Source organism: Neomonachus schauinslandi, chromosome 10 (assembly GCF_002201575.2).
Source record: "Neomonachus schauinslandi chromosome 10, ASM220157v2, whole genome shotgun sequence".
Lineage (NCBI taxonomy): Eukaryota > Metazoa > Chordata > Mammalia > Carnivora > Phocidae > Neomonachus > Neomonachus schauinslandi.
The window spans coordinates 137,662,815-137,668,914 of NC_058412.1; positions in this window are offsets into that span (position 1 = coordinate 137,662,815).

A 6,100-nucleotide genomic window follows, 5' to 3' on the forward strand; every position below is an offset into this window, starting at 1 on the left:
GCTCCCCACACACATGTGGGGGGCCATGATCTCGTGAGACGCCCCAGGCAGGGACTGCAGCCGAGAGGCACAGAAGGGACAAGCCCACACTGGCCAGGCTGCAGCCTGCGCCTCACACCTGGACACTTCTCCTCCCCTGGGAGGTGGGGAACTTGCCAGAGGTAGCAGTGGTGACTTTGAATCTTTCCTGTGGCTCTGAGCCCGTTCGTGGACCAGGCTCTGAGGTGTGCGTTCTTGTCTGACTTTGGGGTCAAGGAGATCCAAGTCTGGGGGTCCCTCACCCAGCACCTGGACCGCCCTTAACTGTCTGGAAACCCGTCTCCACCCCAGCGCCGGGAACACCAAGTACACCCCAGAACTCACAGGTGCCAAGTTGCAGGAGGAACCGTGAGGGGAAGCCTGTCCCCAGAGGTGCTGGACCAGGGGACGCAGGGGCCCCAGGCTGGCCTGTGTGTGTTGGCATCCTGCTGCTGCCATCTTTACTGGAAGCCAGGCCCAAGGTTTGTGGTAAGTGCGTGAGCACCTGCCGGGTGTTCGGTGCTGTTGGACACAGTGAGGAGGCTGCCCACCACCCAGTAGCTTGTTGAGCATCCTCTGTCTGCCCCCACGGCCCGCCCACGGTGACCGCAAGACTGCCCGGATGGCCTGCACAACACCATCAACTGACCTGATCCGATGACGCTTCTGGACCAGCAGCAGCATGTGGACACGAGACACACTGTATTCTGGGCGTCCGCGGAGACTCACCGTATCTGGGTCGTAACACAAACCCCAGCAAACCAAAAAGCAGAGCAATCATACAAACCATAGAAAATGCTGTCTCAGAACATGAGGGCATTGAAGGAGAAGTCAGGGACAGAATGATATGTTGAAACCCTCCCCCAAATATTCCCACACTCCAAAATAATCCAGGAAAGAGGAAGTCTCGAGGGAAATTTGGAAATATTTTGAACTAAAATGAAAATGAAAAAAAACTCTCAAACTCTGTGGGAGGCAGGCAGAGCCGTGCTCGGGGGATGTTACAGTCCGATGCTTCTGTTAGAGAAGAGAGGTTTCCATGAAGGGACCTGAGCTCCCACCTACGAACCTGCAAAAGGCAGGTAGGGCCTAAGGAAAGCAGAAGGAAAAGAGACAAACCAAGGTCAGAGAGGCTGAAGGTAGAACAACCAAACGCTGAGGCCTTGAAACTAACAATAAAAACTATTAGACAGACTGACCCCAGGAGGGAAGGAGGGCCTCGCTCTAGACAGAACGAGGGAAGCCGCAGACGCTCAGAGGCTTAGACCAGACAGACCGCGTCCCCGGCATCCCCGGCAGACGCGAACCGCTGAAACCCCCACCAGAAGCAGACGCAGGGCAATCCCGTACCATAACAGAAATTAAGTGTGTAGTCACGAGCCTTCTGACAAAGAACTCAGGCCCGTGTGGTTTCGTTGGGAAATCCTGAAACACAGACAAGGCAGGAATAGTGCGATTTACACACTCTCTTTCAGAGAGGACACGCTTCCCAACTCAGTACCCTGATGAGCTCAGACCAGAGCACGAGTGAGCGCACAGGATTCCGCAAACATGAAAGGGCCACACACCATGACGCCTTCAGGCTCATCCCCGGGCACAAGGCTGGGTCGACATTCACAAAGTGTTCGCTGTCATCCAGCATATTAACAGAGTAAAGAAGGAAAGCCGTATGACCGACTAGCGCCGTGGATGCCAACAAAGCGTTCGGCAAACATCCACTGATGATAAGAGCTTTCAGCAAACTAGGAGCAGCCTGGCTCTCCACCTGCCTTCCCACCGCCAGGCTCCCCAGAGCACACCGGCGTGCTCCTCCCGGTCTGTGCCCATGGGGCCGCACCCTCATAACGCGCCAAGGCCTCCTTTCCCGTAAATCCTGACATTTCACATTTGTGTATCTGTTGCTACACAACAAGGGATCCCAGAACCTCGTGGCTGGAAACAGTGGCCACCGTGGGTGACTTCTCACAGTGTCTGTAAATCAGGACTCTGGGCAGGACACAGCGGGGACCGTGGTCTCTGCCCTCAAGGTAGGTGCCTGGTTGCCTGGCAGGATGCACAGCCACGTGCAAGGTCTCAGTGGAGGTGGCCCCCCAGCTCTGGGTCTGCGCCTGGGTGGTCGGGGTCCCAGAGCCTCCCCTGCACAGGGCAGGCCGTGGGCGGGGCGGCCCCCTCAAATTCTCAATGCCAGAGCAGCTAGGAGGATCTAGGCTCTGTGGAAGCTGCAGGAAGTTAACACAAACCAACTCCAATGCGAATGTCAAACCAACCATGCAACGAAACATCAGCAGCTCTGAATGTCAAGGAGAGTCCCAGCCCCAGCTATGTGGCTCTGGCTGGTGGAGTGGACGTGGCTGGGGTGTCCCTCTAGCTCCTGGGCTGAGGGCCCCCGCCAGGCACAGACCGGCCTCCCAGCCTTCTGTGAAGCCCCAAGGGAGACAATCTCGGGACGTGTTGCCTCTGGTGGGGAGGAAGGGCCCCATCCAGGGAAATCTGGCCGCCAGGAGCAGTGTTTCCAAGAGCCCTCCCTCCAAGACCGGGGCTGCAGATGACAGTGTCAGGGTCTGCTGAGTCCACACGGAAGACAAAAGCTAACAGGTACAAAGTGCTATCTGATCCAGAGTTGCCAAACTGGGACCTGAATTCACTGCCCTAGGCTGAAGTTGGTTCACGAGAAAAAGACTGAAGGTATTAGTGGACCACAAGCCGCCCAGGACACAATTGGCCTGCATCACAAAAGATCTCCTATCTGGAATGCAGGAAGGGATAAGGCCATTGGCCTTTGCCAGGGAGGGAGCCGTGGGGGCCTGGTTGTGGCTGTGGACTCCATGCTGAGGAGCGTCTGGGTGACCGAATTGCCATGATGCAGCTATGGTGGGCGTGAAAACCCGCCTGAGGGTGGTGGACAGTCCAGGGCAATGGAGGCCGAGTGGCCAGCGGTCACGGGGCTGCTGGGCTGACCATGCACAGAGTCAGAGAGGGTCAAGGTGACGAAGAGCTGCCTCGAGCTCCCCTGACCACAAGCTCAGCCGGCTCCTGAGCCTCCCACGATGCTGGGCACAAGGTGTGTGCGGCCGCTGCCCTCTCCGTCCACTGGCCGTTTGCAGACCTGCTCAGGTCCCTGAGCTGACTCAGGCCGTCTGCACGTGGCAGTGTTGAGAACAAGCTGTGCACCAGCATCAGACCTCCCTCTGCGGATGCAGAAGTAAAAGGCTTGAGCTAAACCGTTTCATTTTTGAATTGAAAAAGAAATTACTTTTTTGCATCTTATAAAACCAGATGATGGCTACAAGCAGGTGGGGAACCCTGAGGACCCAGCATGTGCCCAAGGACTCGGGTGCCCAGGCCAGGGACAAGCGAAGGGAGCAGGGCCTGGCTGGAGGGAGGAGACTCAGGAGGAGCCCCTCTGAGAAGAATGGAGGGGCTACATGTCACCCACAGGATGCAGGTCCAGACGAGGGAGGGACCCCGGTGCAGGGCAGCGTGGGGGCCCCAAGGAGGAGGCAGGAGGGGAGGTGGGCCTGGCAGGCCTAGGAGGAAGAGGGCAGAAGGCAGGGAAGGTGGGGAGGGGGCAGCACAGAGAGAGGAGCGAATCTGGTGTGCTGGACGGAGAGGCAGCAGAAACCCCCCATGGCCCCCAGAAGCTCCAGATGTGACAAGAAAGTTGGGACTTTTCCCTACAGGCACTAGGGAGCCATGGAAGCCTTCAGAGCAGGGAGTGCCCTGGCCAAAGGAGCAGAAGCCTTGAAGGAGGAGACTGGGGACGGGAGGAGAGGAGGAGAGGGCCAGCCAGGTGGAGGGGTTAACGGAAAGCTTCACAGGACTCGGTGAGGAAGGTGCACAGTTGCACACACGGAAGAAACTTCCAGCCTCCCCGGTGCTGGGTAAAGCACGAGTGTGCCTTTCCCGGGGCTCACGCTGGGGTCCCTCCATAGTAAACCCTCTCTCCTCCCTGTGAAAGCTCCAAACTGCAGAGAGGGGCCCCGACTTGCCCGGCTGAACAGCCAGGGGCAGGCGTCCCCGCTGGCTCTGGGTTCCAGCCCTGCCTGGTCACTTGCCTGGCCAGTCCCTCCAGCCTCCGGCCTCAGTTTCCAAGTCGCAGAGCAGCTGGGTGCTTTGTGCCCTTCCTTAGCCCATCCTGAGGTCCAGCCCCAGTCTCATTCCTGCACTGGTGCTGGAGGGAGAAAGCCCAGGAGGAGGTGGGCGCGTTCAGAGGGCAGGGTGGATTTCCTGGTGGGTCACAGGGGGAGAGGGGGAATCTGGCCGCAGACAGGGGTGATGGGGAGCCCGGAGTGGGCACGGAGCGCAGGGGCTGCAGGAGAATCTGCACGGTGGGGAGAGGGTGGGCTCCGGACAGTATCCAGGGCCAGGGCACTGGATGAGGTCACCGAGGAGGGGCCACCAGACCATTCCTAGACTGTGCGGCCCAGTGCACTGGGGGAGCCCCCAAACCCAAGGCATTCTGCTCCCAATACTCACGCCCACCCAGGACAGGTGGGGGGGCTTGTTTCTATAACACAGGATGCATCTAGGGACATTCTGTCCAGGAGACAGGGGCCGGATGACGTTGTGAGCAGGTACAGGGCCAGTCCAGGCAGAGCGGGAGGGAGGGAAGAGGGCGCAGCCCCCCTGCCGCAGCGCCCTCGGCCCTCCCTGAGGACCCCCACCACACTCCAGCTGCACTCCCCATAACTGGGCTTTCAGAGGAGAGGGGTTGGGAGCTTGGGGCGCTGGCCTCCTTCCTCCCCCGGGGCCCTGCCAGAGCGGAGACGAGCCTGAAGGGCAGGCGGGCCTGGCGAGTGTAATAAAGGTCGGCAAACAAGCTCGGCGCTCCTGCCTCGTTGACCTGGCTCGGGACGGAGCTGCGGCGCGCTAGAAGGTCAGGGAGATTTGTTCCGTGAGCTTCCAGAAACACTGTAACCACAGGTTTGCTCTGGGCAGGTCAGCCTCAGAGGTCGGGAGACAGGCCTTGGTGGGTGCCCCCTCTTGTGCCCTAGGCTCTGGGTCCGGGTGAAGATGGACACGGTGGCCCCGAACCGGGCCAGTCTCCTGCCCGTCGCTCCCTCCCTGGGTCTCAGGTCCCCGAGGGGCTCCCAGCACTGGGCAGGGAGGGTCCAGGCTCACCACGAGCCCCCCAGAACCACTGACCCAGGGTTGGGCTGGCCCCACAGGCCGGTCGGGCCAGCCTGTGACCACCCCCCCAGCCCCGGCCTCCCCAGGGCCCCTCCTCCTGTTGGCTGCTTCACGGATGTTCCTGGGCCCTGCTTCCTGTCGCACACACACATGAGCACACGCACACACATACACTAGCACTCGCACACGCATGCACATACATGAGCACACACGCACTCACACATGCGAGCACTCGCACACGCATGCACATACATGAGCACACACATGCACACACACGAGCACACACACATACATGGGCACTCGCACACACATGCACATGCATGTGCACACACATGCACGCACACATACACGAGCACTCACACACGCATGCACATACATGAGCACACACATGCACTCACACACGAGCACACGCACATACGCATGCAGTGCACATACACGAGCACACGCATGCACATACATGAGCACACATGCACTCATACACGAGCACACGCATGCACATACATGTGCACACATGCACGCACACACACGAGCACACGCACATACACATGCAGTGCACATACACGAGCACTCGCACACGCATGCACATACATGAGCACACACGTGCACACGCACGCACAGAGCAGGAGAGGTGGCAGTAACCCCTCAGCCAGGGGGACGGGGCCTGAAGACCCTCTGGACGGGGAGTTCTCCTGGCAGGAGGTCAGAGCAGACCTTATTTGGGGATTGGGTCTGACCTCTAACCTCGCTCACCCAGGGTGAAGAATCCCAGGCGGGAAGCTGGAGGGTCCCCCGTGAGCGGCCTCAGCCTGGGTCTGGCTCCGCGGGCGGCCTTCTGTCCAGTGAGCGCTGCCACCTAGTGGCGTCCTGGATGCGGCGGCTCCAGGCCCAGGAAGGGTGAGGGGGGGTGTCCAGGGGGCCGTGTCCAGGGGGCTGTGGGCAGGGGGCTGTGGGC